The 19549-nt window shown below is 32.8% G+C and overlaps 1 pseudogene; it reads right to left on the bottom strand.

Annotated features, from left to right (window-relative positions):
- Nucleotides 1-419: 419 nt before the first annotated feature.
- LOC124443355 lies at nt 420-16885 on the bottom strand (annotated as a pseudogene).
- Between the last annotated feature and the right edge of the window lie 2664 nt (nt 16886-19549).

The following is a 19549-nucleotide window of genomic DNA, read 5'->3' as shown; positions in this document are numbered from 1 at the left end:
TGTTGCGCAAAAAACGAATTTCAACGTCATATAAGTGAAAGGCTCGTTTCACTGTCCATGTCAGGCTAGCCCAATAATTAATTATAAAAATACAAAGTATGAAATTCTTTTTTGTAGCGTTTAAGCTTTCTCCAGTATCAACTAATGCTGAATCATGTGAATTTTAAAAGTCGGCAAAAGTTGCATTTTATTGTTGCATCATATATTTCAAAGGGGCACATGGAGACTTTACTTGTCCCTCTAAGGATACAGTTTGGGTTAGGGATCTTTGAGGATGGTTATGTACAGCAATCAACAGTAGATCATTTTCCATTGATCATGTTTTTTTATGTTTTTCCTATGCACACTCCACTATTTGCTAACAGATGAATTCGATAAAAAATAGACTTCTCTCCTTAACTTAATATTTCTTCATCACGTCAACGAAAGTCAAAGTCATTTAATCTACAACATTAGACATTAAATTTACAACTCTATTCTCTTATATCCATTAGGATACATTATAACCCATTCACTTGCGGTTTTTGTTGAATATTTCCCAATCCATTATAATCACTTCGCTCCCAGTTCCATTTCAACCTTCCCAGTCTCCTCAGACCCACACTATGATCCCACTTTAATCCTCTCGTCCCAGTCCCAGCACCCGTAAAAGACAACTTCACAAAAACACAATCGCTTCTTCAATCTCAAATTCCCACGACAAAATTTTGTAATCAACAAATTTGACTTGCATCAATATTTTTATCCCTTCTGACCAAATCTGAAAGTTCACAGATGTCATCAAACCTCAGCCATTGTGTACTTTCGAAGACAATCGTTTTAGTTGTCAGAGTATTAAGTAGCAAAACAACCTTCATCGAAATTTCCTCAAAATCATCTTCTTCTTCTTTCGTATTTGTCCCAGTCTCTCGCGTGTTTCTCCAAAGAATGTGACGTCACGATTTTCAAGCTGTCTTTGAATAAACTGCAGTCCCGCCAAATTGAATCCAACAGTATCCTAAAGATAAAGCAATCATTACAAGTTTGCAATAGTTTTATTGGCGTCGACAAGAAAATTTGTTCAGTTCATATGATTTGTTAAGTCATTTGTGGAGGTTTGAAGTGCAAAAATTCAAAAATTCAAATACGATTAATTTAGCAAAATTTAAAGGGCTAGAGAAAAATGAAAAATTCAAACTCATGAATATTTTTGTTTCTAAATACATACTTTTTTCTATTGTTAAAATACAAAACAATATTCTATGAACCTTTTTAATACAAAGCCAAACTCAGTGTTAAGATTGGCACTGTGTTGTGAAAGAAAGCCTTAATTGCTCTTAACCAATCAGAATTGACGACTTTTTCATGTTTAGTTTAGAGTCATTAAAATGTCAACAAAATTTACCACGAATAAATTAACGGTCGTGTAGCGCATGGTAAGTTACGGGAGAAATTTGGCGATACTTGCGGTTTATTAAACGTACAACTTCCTACCTTCATTTCGCGAACTCGGCTACGACAATGTGATCTGATAGAGTCTATTACTGGCAGTAGTTCAGGAGTGGATATAATCTTGCTGTGATGTACTCTATCGTAACAAAATATGAAAAAAAATGAAAAATATCCAGCACTGTACATAGGTGTTTCACCAATTGTATCATATATTCAGCAATACTGAAGGAATATGATAAAATTCTTAGGGAATGATTTAAAGACAGACGTATTGAAAAAAATATCGATCGAAACCAAAAACAAAATTACGTCTTAATTTTACCGCAAGAGAAAGAACAGACATCGACAACTTAACTCTGTTTCCCAACCATTTTAAACAATCAAGTACATCTGGGATTAGCAAAATTTGAAAACGAAACCTCTACCATGTGAACTAATGACACCGGAGTCAAAATACATTTCACTTTACCTTAATCTACTCAAGAAGAAATTTCAGTACATCAATAACATAGTCAAACGGTAAAACAAGCAATGATTCTTCAAGTTCACTGAAATTAAATAATTTAAATGTTTTGTAGAAAGCACTTGCTTCATAAGATACCTCTCTACTGTATTCTAATATCACTTAATATTTAATTCCTTTAGTAACTCCAACGAGACACTTTGCCATACTTTACCTTTAAAATGCTCAAAATTAACTTTTAGTACAAACAACGATTCTTCACGGGATAATTTGCTGCTCTTTATAATACTTCAACCTTACCTTCACTTTACTTTTTTCACCACTAGAAGTACATACTGTACAGGCTGTGGGTAGAAAAAAATATTTTACAAACGTCGTAAGTATATGGTCCGGGAAAAGGAGGTTGACATAGACAGGCATTCAATAGTAGAACAACAATATTTATGGCCTCCATCTTCGTGGTCAAGATATTTTATTTCATTATTCCAAATCCTGTGTATTTTACATTTAACTCTCATTTTTTATAAAGTTGTTATTAATGTAAAGCCATCTCATCCATTTTTCCTTATCTACGTACGTACGTATGTAAATCTTGCAATCTTACCATTACATTAATATTTACATTAATCATGTTCAACATGCACGTGGCTTTCATCTTGTACCACGTGACCTTCATATTGCTCTTAAATGGAAACATTGAAGATCTGGTAAACTTACACTGACATTGCCAAAGGCAGCAAGAATCGGATGAATGACGCGCTTTGGAAGCTGTTCAAAGGAAAGAAAATGCATGTGAGAACAAAAACAACTTGTGTAATAAACGAAACTGGGATTTTCAGTATAAATCACACAATACTGAAGGGTGAAGGGCGTGGTTCCAATTAGAGAGTGTGGAAATATTGGTAGTAGTTTCATGGTAGGTCAGTGCAGAGCGTGGTCCCAATTAGACAGTATGAAAATAATGGTGGTTTCATTGGTAGAGTTTAATAACAGTGTAGGGCGTTGTCCCAATTAGAGAGTAAGAAAATATTATTGGTGGTTTCATGGGTAGAGTTAAATAACGATGCAGGTCGTAGTCCAAATTAGAGAATAAGAAAATATTGGTGGTGGTTTCACAGGAAGGGTTTAATAACAGTGTAGGGCGTTGTCCCAATTAGGGTGTTTAGTCTAGGAAAGTTTTGCGATGTTGCCGGTCATGGTTATTTAAGATTGTTTATTTAAGATTTTAAGAATGTCTATTTGTATAACATAAACATTTTGTAGATGTGCAGAGCAAGAAATAACAAACCTTTCATTTAAGATATAAGATTGTCAATACGTATAACATAAACATTTTGTAGATGTGCAGAGCAAGAAATAACAAACCTTTCATTTAAGATTTAATATTGTCTATACGTATAACATAAACATTTTGTAGATGTGCAGAACAAGAAATAACAAACCTACCGTTTTGTCTTTGCTCACTTGACTCGCTTTATGTTCAAGTTCTTTCTGTCTTTCTTCCTTATACAATTCAATGGCCTCCATGATTCTTTCAGCCTAATGAAAAGATAAGAGAACAAACATCAACATAGTAATCTCCAGGCGTATATTATATATTATACTGTAATATTGTCCAAGTATCCCAATCATACTGTATTTTCTTCCAAGTATCTAAATTCTACTATAATATCCTCCAAGTATTCCAATCATACTGTATTATCTTCCAAGTATCTATATTCTAATATAATATCCTCCAAGTATCCCAATCATACTGTATTTTCTTCCAAGTATCTATATTCTACTATAATATCCTCCAAGTATCCCAATCATACAGTATTATCTTCCAAGTATCTATATTCTACTATAATATCCTCCAAGTATCCCAATCATACTGTATTATCTTCCAAGTATCTAAATTCTACTATAATATCCTCCAAGTATTCCAATCATACTGTATCATTTTCCAAGTATCTATATTCTACTATAATATCCTCCAAGTATCCTAATCATACTATATTATCTTCCAAGTATCTATATTCTACTATAATATCCTTCAAGTACCCGTCTCAATGTAAGCTTAAACACTTGGCCTCAGATATGCACAGTCTTCACATGTCTTTGGTGTACTAGAGTTTTCCATACATCTGTGTGATTTTGAGGTATCTTTCAGGTACTACAGGGGGGACTGGGCACAAAACCAATAAAATTAACTTGCAATGCTAATACAACAACAAAACTAACTCCTTTGATCGTCTCGATAGTTTTCTTGCCAGCTTTAACAGCTTCTGTGTCTTGTTCACCTGGAATCTAAACAACATCATGGTTTAAATAAATGAATTTATTTAGTGCAATAAATGCAACTTCCACAAGATATTTTCCATAGTGAAAGTATATAACAAATACAGAGTAGTATGGCTCAAGATGGAACATACATATCTCATGTTACATAGTAAAAAGAATCTTACAATTGTTTCAACTCCTGTTACGGCGCTTTCTTCGTAAGCTGCTTCCCTCTCCAAAATAGAATATTAAAATAAACATTGAAAGTACAGGTACTATATGCATATTTTTGTAGCTCCAGCAACATATCTATGTATAGTACCATTTCTCTCTCCTCCTCGACAAACAACGGTTCGTCCGTTCGTTCCCAGAGTCTTAACGATTTATCATGTGAACCACTGATCTATAATATAAAATACAATGCATGTGTAACTGGAGTGTTAAGAATAAGGGTTGTTCTTGAGTAAATTGTAGTCTTATTGATAATAACGTTTTTCTTTCATTAATATCAAGCAAACTTATGTTTAACATTATCTAAAACCTTCCATACTTGACACTTACAACAAACTCGCCATTATCTAAAACCTTCCATACTTGATACTTACAACAAACTCGACATTATCTAAAACCTTCCATACTTGACACTTACAACAAACTCCACATTATCTAAAACCTTCCATACTTGATACTTACAACAAACTCGACATTATCTAAAACCTTCCATACTTGACACTTACAACAAACTCGACATTATCTAAAACCTTCCATACTTGACACTTACAACAAACTCGACATTATCTAAAACCTTCCATACTTGATACTTACAACAAACTCGACATTATCTAAAACCTTCCATACTTGATACTTACAACAAACTCGACATTATCTAAAACCTTCCATACTTGATACTTACAACAAACTCGCCGTCATGGCTTATTGAAAGACTCCATATTTCTGAATGATGACCTTCTAAGGTCGTAACATGAAGAAATCTGTCAGCGTCCCAATATTTTATCGTTTTATCTTTACTTGCACTGAAGAAATAATGAGTTTTTGGCACGAACTGCACGGCCATGACACTAAAATAAAGTTAAAGCTGCTTTAATATAAATGGAGAATATACATGTAGGTATTACTATGAGTAATGTTGATACCATGAGAATATAAGGTACAAAATGAAAGTACATGTAGGTATTACTAGGTGTAAAGTTGATATCATGAGAATATAAAGTATACAACGATAATACATGTGGGCATTACTAGGTGTAATGTTGATATCATGAGAATATAAAGTATAGAACGATAGTACATGTAGGTATTACTAGGTGCAATGTTGATACCATGAAAATATAAAGTATACAACGATAGTACATGTAGGTATTACTAGGTGTAAAGTTGATAACATGAGAATATAAAGTATACAACGATAGTACATGTAGGTATTACTAGGTGTAATGTTGATATCATGAGAATATAAAGTATCCAACGATAGTACATGTAGGTATTACTAGGTGTAATGTTGATATCATGAGAATATAAAGTATACAACGAAAGTACATGTAGGTATTACTAAGTGTAATGTTGATATCATGAGAATATAAAGTATACAACGATAGTACATGTAGGTATTACTATGTGCAATGTTGATAACATGAGAATAAAAGGTATACAATGAAAGTACATGTAGGTATTGTGGGGTGTAAATGGATAAAAATAGGCAGGAAATACGTATAAAACAATTGAGGACGTGGTTTACTAGTATGTTATAGAAAGAGGTATGGTGATGACGAAACAATGATGTAACCAGGGTAAAGGGTTTAATAGGGTATAATGACGATATACATAGGATACGAGTGTATAGTAGGGATATAATCGACTGTTTCAGGCTATCATATATTACTATCATAAAATTAAGTATCTATCATTTAAAATTACATTGTGCATACCTGTCATCATGGGCGAATATTGATTTTCGACAATCACCAAAATCCAAACCCCAAATCTTAATGTTCTTGTCAACGCCACCAGAAACGAGGAGAACGTTATCCTGTAAAAAATGAATGAAGGATGACAAAAATACTAATTCAAAGACAGAGAAAAGTTTAAAAATAAATAACGACGCCATTGAAAAGCGTTCACTAATGCAAAGTGGTCAAGAGATGGACCGCTACACGCTCTAGACTTTCACAACAGGGGATTGATAAAAATTTACACGGTTATACGTAGTTGACATTATGTACGTCTTTTTAAAAGTTTCAAATCAATTTTCATTACATTCTCATAATCATCAATCATTTTATAATTCCTTAGTTTACGTCACAAACCTAAACTTCCTCGTTTGGGTTTAAAGCAACATTGAAGAAAAGCTTACACAGCAAAATTTACATTCTTTAGAACTGGCGCATAAATTATTAATGCATTATTTAAAATTGATTCACTTTGCAATTTTATTACGAAAATATCTAATTCGAAAAGCTTTTGCGAAATGACTTATTTACAGCTTGGTAAAATATCTTTTGTGTATATCTAGTTATCTTGTATTTTATGTGGTAAAGTTCTTTCGACTAAAAATAAAAAACTTATTATAAAATATGATATCAAAACAGACTTGGAAGCTGTTCCTGTGAGCTTGAAAAACAGTATAATTTATGCGACAGCTAAAACGGATGTGACGTATACAAAAAGTATGCGCCCATGACGTAAGCTAAGGATTCTTGTAAACACAATACACGTATATGTATACGACAGTCAAACGTGGATACTTTGAAACACACGTCATATGAATAAAACGTACCGTTGATATATCCATGGTAACAACAGGTAATTTATGACCATAGAGGGATAGGAAGAACTAAATAACGACGCGGGAAAAGTAACCACATTTAAAGAATGAATACAAAAGTAATTAGGATAAATGGGCAGGAAAATGTTTATTCAGTTAAATTTTTGAGACTTCTGTAAATCAAATTATAACGTTGATGGAAAGCATACATTAATCCAATGTTACGTAACTAGATGAAAGTCAAAAATATCGCCTTCTTTTTACAAAAGTGGATGTCTTAGGGAATTTTTTTGTAAGAAAAGGAAACAGTTCTAACTCAAAGTGCATTTTCATCGTGATTCATAGAAAAAAAATGGGAGAATTTCGTACAAGGAGTCATCTTTAAAGTGATCTACAGCAACAAATGAAAATATTCTAACTACTGCTATCCAAAACCAACTTCTATCCAATATCATCAACTGCTATCCATTATCATCAACTACTATCCAATATCATCAACTGCTATCAAATACTATCAACTGCTATCCAATATCAATAACTACGTACAAAAATATTTAACAACTTACCTTCAATGTATCTGTGAAGAAAATTTTCATTGTAAAATCAAGCAAAGCCACGGCAATAAACTTTTGATTTGGACTGCAAAGAAGGTTGGCACGTGATTAAATGAAAGATCATAAGTACATATACCCTCCCCAGTAACGAATACATCAACAACTAACCTGAACTTTACACACATTACGTTATCATTCATCTTTAATGTTCGTGCATGACAAATACTTAATCTTTGACTAAACAAAATAATATAAAATGAATCACCCAATTGTACAACAAAATACATAAACCAATTGTACAATATTGAATCATACAATTAGAAAATGTTAAGCTGAGTTTGAACAAACAAAAAGCGGATGGTCACATTTAACCACTTTTCTTTACAAACAACATGAAATGCACAAGAAAAACAAGAGAAAAAACTTTAGAACACAAGCTTCAACAAAGACTGAACAATGAAAAAACGGATGGTCACATTTAACAACTTTTCTTTACAAACAACATGAAATGCACAAGAAAAACAAGAGAAAAAACTTTAGAACATAAGCTTCAACAAAGATTGAACAAACAAAAAGCGGATGGTCACATTTAACCACTTTTCTTTACAAACATCATGAAATGCACAAGAAAAACAAGAGAAAAAACTTTAGAACACAAACTTCAACAAAGATTGAACAAACAAAAGTGGATGGTCACATTTAACCACTTTTCTTTACAAACATCATGAAATGCACAAGAAAAACAAGAGAAAAAACTTTAGAACACAAGCTTCAACAAAGATTGAACAAACAAAAACCGGATGGTCACATTTAACCACTTTTCTTTACAAACATCATGAAATGCACAAGAAAAACAAGAGAAAAAACTTTAGAACACAAGCTTCAACAAAGATTGAACAAACAAAAAGTGGATGGTCACATTTAACCACTTTTCTTTACAAACATCATGAAATGCACAAGAAAAACAAGAGAAAAAACTTTAGAACACAAGCTTCAACAAAGATTGAACAAACAAAACCGGATGGTCACATTTAACCACTTTTCTTTACAAACATCATGAAATGCACAAGAAAAACAAGAGAAAAAACTTTACAACACAAACTTCAACAAAGATTGAACAAACAAAAAGTGGATGGTCACATTTAACCACTTTTCTTTACAAACATCATGAAATGCACAAGAAAACAAGAGAAAAACTTTAGAACACAAGCTTCAACAAAGATTGAACAAACAAAACCGGATGGTCACATTTAACCACTTTTCTTTTACAAACATCATGAAATGAAAAACTTTACACACAAACTTCAACAAAGATTGAACAAACAAAAGTGGATGGTCACATTTAACCACTTTTCTTTACAAACATCATGAAATGCACAAGAAAAACAAGAGAAAAACTTTAGAACACAAGCTTCAACAAAGATTGAACAAACAAAAGTGGATGGTCACATTTAACCACTTTTCTTTACAAACATCATGAAATGCACAAGAAAAACAAGAGAAAAAACTTTAGAACACAAGCTTCAACAAAGATTGAACAAACAAAACCGGATGGTCACATTTAACCACTTTTCTTTACAAACATCATGAAATGCACAAGAAAAACAAGAGAAAAAACTTTAGAACACAAGCTTCAACAAAGATTGAACAAACAAAAACCGGATGGTCACATTTAACCACTTTTCTTTACAAACATCATGAAATGCACAAGAAAAACAAGAGAAAAAACTTTAGAACACAAGCTTCAACAAAGATTGAACAAACAAAAAGTGGATGGTCACATTTAACCACTTTTCTTTACAAACATCATGAAATGCACAAGAAAACAAGAGAAAAACTTTAGAACACAAGCTTCAACAAAGATTGAACAAACAAAAACCGGATGGTCACATTTAACCACCTTTCTTTACAAACATCATGAAATGCACAAGAAAAACAAGAGAAAAAACTTTAGAACACAAGCTTCAACAAAGATTGAACAAACAAAAAGTGGATGGTCACATTTAACCACTTTTCTTTACAAACATCATGAAATGCACAAGAAAAACAAGAGAAAAAACTTTAGAACACAAGCTTCAACAAAGATTGAACAAACAAAAACCGGATGGTCACATTTAACCACTTTTCTTTACAAACATCATGAAATGCACAAGAAAAACAAGAGAAAAAACTTTACAACACAAACTTCAACAAAGATTGAACAAACAAAAAGTGGATGGTCACATTTAACCACTTTCCTTTACAAACATCATGAAATGCACAAGAAAAACAAGAGAAAAAACTTTAGAATACAAGCTTCAACAAAGATTCAACAAACAATAAGCGGATGGTCACATTTAACCACTTTTCTTTACAAACATCATGAAATGCACAAGAAAAACAAGAGAAAAAGGTTTAGAACATAAGCTTCAACAAAGATTGAACAAACAAAAAGCGGATGGTCACATTTAACCATTTTCCTTTACAAACATCATGAAATGCACAAGAAAAACAAGAGAAAAAACTTTAGAACACAAGCTTCAACAGAATTAGTACATGAAGTTGTTTTTTCTCCGACAGACAAAGGACATTTTTCGTCTTACAATGTTAAGAGTGAGAAAAATCACGTTGAGTGCAAACGTTGCTTTACATGCAAATTATTTAATACCTGGTCGTTGAATAGTTCTCATCCGTAATCAAATCGAATTCCCAAAATTTTGCATCCTTGTCACCACTTCCTGAGGCAAATAGCGTCTAGAAATTGATAAAACCATCATTTCTAGATGTGCGTAGTCTTGAGCTCCCTCTGAACAATTCACTGAAAGAATATATGAGGACGGGGGGGGAGAGAAGTGAAGCATACGTCACTTGTCTCTTCAAGGAGTTACAAAATGACAAGCAGCAGAATAACTTAAGTTTGCCAACAAAAAGATCTCTGTTATTTCTGTTAGAGAAATAATCGAAAGAAAGCATATTACGAAGGGCATGGCAGTCCACAAATTTTGTCAAAAATGTTACTTTCCAACGACTGGACCAAAAATATGTTTTTAAAATGAAGTAAAGTCCCTTACATTATCGGGAGCTAAACACAACGACCAAATAGCACCATCGTGTGCGTCCACAGTTTCAAGCAATGAACCAGACGAAACGTCAAATATTTGGAGTTTGCCAGCCTGTAAAGGAAATTTAGAGGGTCAACATCTTACATTGTCCCACTACTTTATAAAGTCATCTTCACTATTGTTGTATACCTTAGTACCAACAACAACGTGTCCGTCACATGACCTTACATTGGCTCGCGACTTTATAAAGTCATATTCACTAATCTGAATACCTGAGTACCAACGTGTCTGTCACATGACCTTACATTAACTCACTACTTTATAAAGTCATATTCACTAATGCTGAATACCTTAGTACCAACAACAACGTGTCTGTCACCAGGTACAAAGAGCGAACTTAGACAATAACCAGAAGACATTGTTCTGATGCATTTCTGAGTCGATCTATAAATTCATTAGAAATATAATCACAGGTTGACATAGACACAGTCACTCTTTCGACCCACAAACAATGATAGCGTAGAGACGTGAGTCTTTTACGGTAATTTTACATCCTTCAGAATGCTATTTTAATCCTTGCATAATGATTTTTTAAGTAAACTTTGATTTATTTAACCCCTCCCCCCATTTGATATTACTCGAACCTTATTCCCCTAACAGAAAGAATAATTATCCTGTTGGTACAACTTGATAAAAATTAAAAAATATGCATTATTGTATGTTTTAGTTAAAGAAATTACAAGGAAATACACAAACACAACTTTCAAAATCTGTTTATTGTACCTGTTCCACAATTTAACACTTTCAGCTGCGCCAGAAAGGACGCAGGAATCGTCAGAATTAAATGACAAAGTCCTAAAGTAACAAAGCTAGGGATCAATCAGATGAAGTGAGCTGTTACAGTATGACGCTTCAAAAGGCACGTGAGATTTAAGACTTTAACTTATTGCCATCACATTCCAGATTTTTTGAGATCTACGTAGCCACATACCTTACATCACTACGATGACCAGGTGTCTTTATCGAAAGTATATTAGTTGAATCTTTCTTTTCTTCACTGAAGACATGAAACTCTACGCTGTTGTTGTGTAGTAATAATGAAATCTGTAGAAATTTAAAAAACTTCTTATTTCAAATGGATGCAACTATTTCCATAGTATCCACTATACTACGCATTCTTTACATGTACAATCAAATAAGATGATAAAAAATTACGAAAGACTATTTCTCATCGTTCAAAATGACTATTTGAGAACAGTTGGAATTATACAGAAACACCAATTTAACACATCCATACTTCACAAATGTAAAATAAAATCGCGGACAAATATAATGAAATACCTTTAGATCATTATTTGAATTCAATGCAAAGTCAAATGACCTAATAAGAAAAAAACATTATTTGTATTTTATAATGGCGGGAAAGCAAGACAAGTGAATGAACGACGTACGTACGTATGTACGAGGAGGACTAGAAACGACTTTTGAATCATAAATATCGTTTAAAAATAACTTTTTATTCAGCCATTTTGAACAAGCAATTTTTAAAATTGACATTACAAAACTGCTTAAAAATATTGCGTGTATGAAACTGTTAGAAACCAACATTCATTAATTTCAAATGACGATAAACTTTTTCTGTGTTATATTTAAGAAAAAACATCCGTTGAGAAAAGCACGTCTAGAAAAATTCTCTCTCTCACACAAAACGCTTGACTTCCACAAGCGAATTACAATGTTTGTACTCCATACATCATTTTACCTTATCTTTGAGGTCGCTTTAACATCGGGTAATTTTATAATCTCGTCTTCGACGGTGGCTAAGACGTTTTCAGAAAACTGATAAAATAACAGTAATGTTAAAACATGTTTCAAAAATAAGACCAATAGTGCGCAAATACACAATTAAAATGTTGGAGCAACGCATATCTGATTCTTCCTATGTATTTCTGTTTCTACGTATTCAAAATCTATTTCATTTCAAGAAACAAAACCAAATATGCTCCAGGATTTTGACATAATATATATAAGAAGTATTCACAAATAAAGAGAAATATCACAATGTTACAGAAACGAGGCAAGATTGTGATGTCTTATCGTAAACTACGTATATTTTGATTCGTCAAAATTCTTTGCACACAAATTTCACGTAACAAAAATTATCTAACCGTCAGCTCGTCGGCTTCCAATCCTTGTGATCTAGGAATAAATAATGGTAAGAAATATCACATGTATGAGAATAAAAAAGCTTGAATACAGTTTTAAAATTTCAAAGTCAACAACCTTTGCTTCTTTAAAATCTTTTTTCGTCTCTTTGCCAAGCGTTTTTTTATTTCGTCGTCTGATGCAAGACGAAACATTTCTAACGTAGAATTTGCACCCTAAACAAATCAAAATTATCTTCACATAACCACATCTTTTCTTTAGTCCTTTCGTGAAATAAGAAGTACTGATTATATTTTGTAAAATTCATTCATAACCGTGAATGTTTTTGACATACGTAAAATACTACATTCTCAACTTGGTTATCATGAAATGAATAATGACAATCTATGGTCGACATTAGAATGAAGTTTTTCCATTGAAAACCGAGTAATATTTGCTACTGCAAGAATTTCTGCTGGGTTTGTAAAAATTGCAGGAAAATTACTCAGACAGTTGCTTTTATAATGAATATTCCCTCAAGATGTCAACACGACTCTCGATGACCGCAGCAAAATTGATATGTAAATTAAATATTTTGTTTTCCATAATTGAATACCAAACCCACTTCTTAGAAAGCTGTGCGTTGCTATTATCTAAGGTTTTAAATAGTACAATGAAATACAATAAGCTATAGAATTATAAAGAACGAAAAGTTAATGTTTATCATTACTGTCTGATTAATCCAATCAGAAAACCCATTTATAGTTGATACTAGGTTGTAACATAAAGCTGAGCAGTAGCCACATAATGTTCATCATCTCCATAGCAATTTTTTAATATCCAAATCCCAAATAAAAACTTCTTACATAACGTACGTACATGACAACCAATATAAGTTCGTGAATGATCGCAATACAGCGACACTACGCGATCAGTTGAGCTTCTCATGACAGAGCCAATCATTGTACACGAAAGCAATTCCTATTGAAATTCGAAATATAGAAGTTAAAATCCGAGTTGAAACTAGAACTAAATGCTTATTTATGAATTTAAAACTAGACTAAATGCTTGATGCAGTGGTGACAGGTCTAATGCAGATGGTCAAATTATAAAAACAAAGTTTATTTAAAATTTTATTAGTTTAACTTAACATAGTAATATTCACAAAAATCGACAACAATTCTATGCACAAATATCAACCAACATTCTTTATATTGTATACCTCACAAATATTCACCCATAGTTCTAATTTACCTCACAAATATCCACCAACGTTCCTAATACACCCACAAACATCCACCAAAATCCTAATACTACCTCATTGTAACTACGCATTGTAAATAAACATCTTAAAAACGCTTATTTTCCCTTTGGTTTTCTGAATTTAAGTAGCATCCACTATTATCCCTCATGCATCATGCAAGAAGACGCAGAGAAATGACCACCAAACACCTCTTATGTACCTCTATTCCCCCTACACCATCCTCGCTAGATTGCGTTGCTGTTTTTCGTTTTCTCGTTTCTTCGCGTCTTTCTGTTCTATCATCTTTGTACTCAATTTTCCAAACTCTCAATTCACTATCTGCACAACCAGTAATTAACCTTGTTTCATTCTTGACGACAACAAAGCCCCAAACCTTAAAAAAATGTACATTACAGTGACTTTATTACTGTAATGTACTTTCCCACTCCCACTTTTATTTAGTAAGTCATACTCCCCACTCTCAGTTTGTAAGTCATACTCCCACCCTCAGTTAGTAAGTCATACTCCCCACCCTCAGTTAGTAAGTCATACTCCCACCCTCAGTTAGTAAGTCATACTCCCACCCTCAGTTAGTAAGTCATACTCCCCACCCTCAGTTAGTAAGTCATACTCCCCACTCTCAGTTTGTAAGTCATACTCCCAATTTTATTTAATAAGTCTTACTCCCCACTCTCAGTTAGTAACATATAAACTCAACACTTTTAGAAAGTCAATATTTCATTGTAATATTTATATATAATCTACTCATAATTGTATAAATTGTATTACTGTATCATATTAATCTTATTTATATTCATCACATATATAATACTCTTTATTATACTGAAGATGGCATCAAAAGATGTTGAAACATGTTTATTTTAAAAAACTTGTCATATAACATTAAATGATCATAATCGCATACCTGAACATTCCTGAGTCATTAATTATATCCCAAACAATCACATCTGTATCCTATAGTAGTGGCAGAAAACAACACAAATGAATTGTTTACATTTTATAAACTATATTCACAATTTATAGCAATTGATTTAAGTGTCATAAAAATCACGATTAAAGAATACCTTTGATCCAGACACCAATTTGACACCAGTATAATCATAGTTAAGAGCTGTAACTGCTGTCTTGTGACCACTAGAAGAAATTCAATGAAACAAAAGATGAAATAATTTTTTAATCTTTCATTCAAGATATGGCAAGAATAGAAAATGCCTAATGAAGATGGTTGCTTTGGCATCTTTGAAAACATTAGTGCTGATACACATCCATTCACCTGAATTAATAATTTTTACTCTAAAACACAAGTCTACACTTCACTCCACAGTAATGCATTAGTGTGACACAGACTACATCACTGCTTGATACTATATTTTTAGGGACAACACTGGTTGTATTGACTATTCTTATAGTTTCAGAAGTTGCCGTGCAAATTTAAAAGGCATTCAAGGTTCATTTATCTCTTAATGATTTTGTTAACTGAAATTTGAAAATTTCCATGTTTCTTTTGGTTGAGAGCGTGCAAAAATGTCTTCAAGTAGTAACTTGTTTACTGGCAAATTTTCTCAATTGAGTTTTGAACTGCGTTGTGATTGGAACACAGAAGTTGCAATGGCAAACAAAAAGCTAAATAGGGCAAAATGCACCATCAGCAACATCTGTACAAGTTGTAACCCTCTCCAGGATACCTCTTATACCTTGTTGTGTGCATTGTGGGTCTTGAAGTTGGAAAATTTGTGATTGATGTGCCTAGCACATATATTATAATAGCATACTGAGTTATATTAACTGTATCATTTTGTAATTGGAATTCAGAAGTACCGATGGTAAACAAATGTTTGAGCATAGACCAAATTGAAAAATATTTTCCATGACAAGAAATTACCTAAATGTCACTGAGGATGTACCATTATTTATATTCCAAATTCTGATGACACCATCACCATACCTAAAATTAAAAATAAACTGCAGGTGGAGGTGCATGTATGCAGGTGGAGGTGCATGTATGCAGGTGGAGGTGCATATATGCAGGTGGAGGTGCATATATGAAGGTGGAGGTGCATGTATGCAGGTTAAGCTTTACATTCTTCTCCCAGTAAGCAGATGCAAATTTATTACATACATTAAGATCAAAAGCTGTTCAGTTTTCAAAAGCAAAGAAAATTATTTTATATTGGCAAATTTTATTACCTGTTGTCAAAGGGATATAATTTATCTAGTCTAACAAATATGTAGAAATTAAAATAGTTTGTGACTCGTGGGGAATGTACACCAATGATTTTCATTTTTGTTAACATTACATACTGTACTGGTTGACTGACATTTTTCAGAATACAAGGGGGAAGGGTAGGATCTGGCTTTTATAAGCAGGGGGGTCGAGCCCCTTCCATTGCCTGACCTTGTGTTTCTTACAACCATACCTTTTACTGTTGAAAGTGTTGATTAGCCACAATGAAGTAAATATCCGGCATAAGTTTTAAGACATAATGAAATGCTATATTATTTAATTAGATAAGTTGTTTTACTCACCCAACAGCAAGATGTTCTGAGTCAGGACTGAGGCCGAGACATGTCACTTCGCTCTTGTTACCTTGTAAGACATTCACCTAGACATTTAGATAAGCATATCATAAAAGCAATTTTTAAATAGTGGAAAATCTAACATTGTTTAAAGGTTTCAACAATTCTCTTCAAAGACTTTTTCGCCAAGTCTAGCGTCCCAAATATATACATTTTCTAGTGCGGGAACAATCGCGCGGCAAATTTCACGTCTTTTCTCGCCACTTTGAACAAGACACACATTAGCTCTAGCACTTCCCACTACGCCAAAGATTCCAGCTTCGACGTAACGCAGATAAGATTTTGTTAAGACCATTTTAAAGGAAAAAGAAGAGTCCTAAATATTGGAAATTCATCTTGAACTACTACGAATTGTCTATTTGTCTTCCACCCGATTTCACGTAGGGATTTATGGCGTCAGATTTCCTCCAAAATAGACCTGGAGGAGAAAGGGGGGTGTCGTTCAATGATATCGTCCAATGGTATGTCCCACGGGGGGGAATTTACTAGACCAGATCACGACCAGCTTCTTTTGGTCAATATCATTGAGCTCTATAGAACCTATCATTGAGTTATTATAGAACTCAATGGTCAATATTGGTGCGCTGATTAGAAAAATCGATGTTATACGGGCAATTTCCGAGGATTTCAGCCTCATTTTCAAGCTTTAAGCCTCGTTTTCATGAAAATCGTTATTTTATGACATTATTTCCAATAAACGTACAATTTGACATTGTAAGATGTTTAAATATATTAAAAGAAAGAAAATTTTAGTAGAAAACTCCTAAAAAATTTGTAGTTTCATGATATGTCTAAATTTTCAATGATTATAGGTAAACATCGTTTCATAGCGTACGCCCAAAAATTTTTTTGAAAACGAATTTTACAGTTTATCAAATGGAAAAACTAGTTCTAGTCAAATATAAACTAATGGTGAAAGTATATAAAAACATTACAGTGAACTTTGAATCTTCTAGCAAATTTCTTGTAGTGATTGTTTCCTGTTCACTTTCGTAATCAGATTCCTCGTCCTAAAAGAAAAGACGCTGTTAGTTATTTTTACATATCTTCAGCAACATGATGAACAGTTCCCACTCCTATATACCACGTGAGCCAACGAGCTTCCAAACTGTATATGTGATTCATCGATATTTCTTTTGAACCTATCTTCAGAACACACGGTGATTTTAATGGTTGTTTTTGTATTGGAACCTCGTCCACGTTAAAGCTTTTATCGTCGTCTAAATGTTTGGTACCATTTGTGTTTTCATTGGTCCTTGAGTCCTCATTCAAAACTCTCGAGCGTATGCTAGGTGCTTGAACTACTTTCAATTTCATCAAGCAAGGGTATCGGGAAGCATGGAACGAAAACGGGGTTTCTTGCTTTTAAATTTTATCTTTTTGCTCATAAAATAAACCAAGCAATGTTTCAATAACTTCTTCTGACACTGTGCCTTTTTCTTGCACTTAAAACTTAAGACAACCTTAAACATGTTTTATACAATTTTTAATGGCTTATATCTTTCTAATTTAACTCTCTCATTTACTGTTTCTCGCGTATCACGAGCAAACCATCCATGGTTACACCACAAAGTGTCTCTTTTTTTAACAATTTTGGGCCACTGGTTTTGCAAAGCCTTGAGTGCAGATAAAGCAGGTACCTTTTTTAACGTAGCATGCCCGTTTTTATTATCTACAGCCCAACTAAAATCGACGTTTTCATCACATTCATTAATATGATAAATACCATTGTTCAAAGCATATTTAGTCATAGCAGAGTTCATTTCATCTTTAAAAATATTTATCGACTTAATGTGTTGAAACTTACTATCACAAGCACGCCAAAGTAACTGATGTCAGTTTAGTATAGACTGTGACATCTGATTTCAATCAATCATTGAGGGACTTGTGATACACGGATAAACAATCATCGTAAACTTGCAAAATTTGAGATATCATTTCAATGAATTTAACTATATCTTCGAAATTGATGTCGTCAGGAAAATCTAAACACTCAAATACCAAAATACGAGGCAAGATATCTGGACAGGTTACTAATATGCCAATTAATTTCCTGAAATTTTTGTCTACCAAATAATTATTGGGCGTTTTTTTGAAACTTTTCTGTTATAAAGTTTTTACTGAATTAAATTCATTCTTGTAGAAACCACTCAAGCGAAGAAAGACTAAGCGTTCAAACTTTCCCTGGTAAGTTCAATATTTTCTATATTCATCTCTTTATGGGCGTGATAAGCATAAAGAAAAAATCATTTACATTTTTCAATTAATAATTCTAAAACGTCGTCAGGAACAAAAACTCGGAGTTCTTAAAGCAAGCAAAGTTCAACTGAAATTTCAAATATTTTCACAGATCTATTTAATGTAAAGGAATTAAAATGTTATATGTAGTATTAAAAAATAAAGAACAATGACCATTCTAATAGATTTTTTATACATTAATTTAATCATTTTATACTCATGCAATGTTAATATTTGCAGAAAAGTTACATTTTATATAAATTTCCTCTGTCTCCTCCCATCTCCCGCTTGTTTGTTTACATAAAGTTTCAAATCAACAATTATTATTTTATCTTTCATCCATTTTAATAGCTTGATTTCTATATCTTCTTTGTAAATTATTTGATTTTGACGTCCATTTCATTTCTGCCAAACCAAGTTCATCTGTTTTGAATTAGTATTCCAAATGTCTAAAACAAATGAATAAAATAGTTTTTATCTACAACAAACGACGATACTTGCACATTATCAAACTATATTCAAGACTAACTTCAAATACAGTATTTATAGTTTTATACTTGATAAACGCAACAGTGCTACATTGGTGTTTCTACCAATTTAATAATGATCTGTTCGTACAAGAAAACCTACAGAAAAGCGGAAAGGAAAGTCAAGGAAAGTAGAGAAGAGACAAGGAAAATGGAAAAAAGGAAAGAAGAAGACAGCCAAAGACGATATGCTTCTCTCCACTCCCATGAATCATTGTTGTTAAAAATACAGTACAATCATCAATGTACTACCCCCCCCCGACTG

The sequence above is a fragment of the Xenia sp. Carnegie-2017 genome, unplaced genomic scaffold (genome assembly GCF_021976095.1).
Source record: "Xenia sp. Carnegie-2017 unplaced genomic scaffold, XeniaSp_v1 HiC_scaffold_20, whole genome shotgun sequence".
Taxonomy (NCBI): Eukaryota; Metazoa; Cnidaria; class Anthozoa; order Malacalcyonacea; family Xeniidae; genus Xenia; species Xenia sp. Carnegie-2017.
The sequence above is the reverse complement of the archived record's forward strand: the minus strand, read 5'-3'. Positions and strand labels throughout refer to the sequence as shown.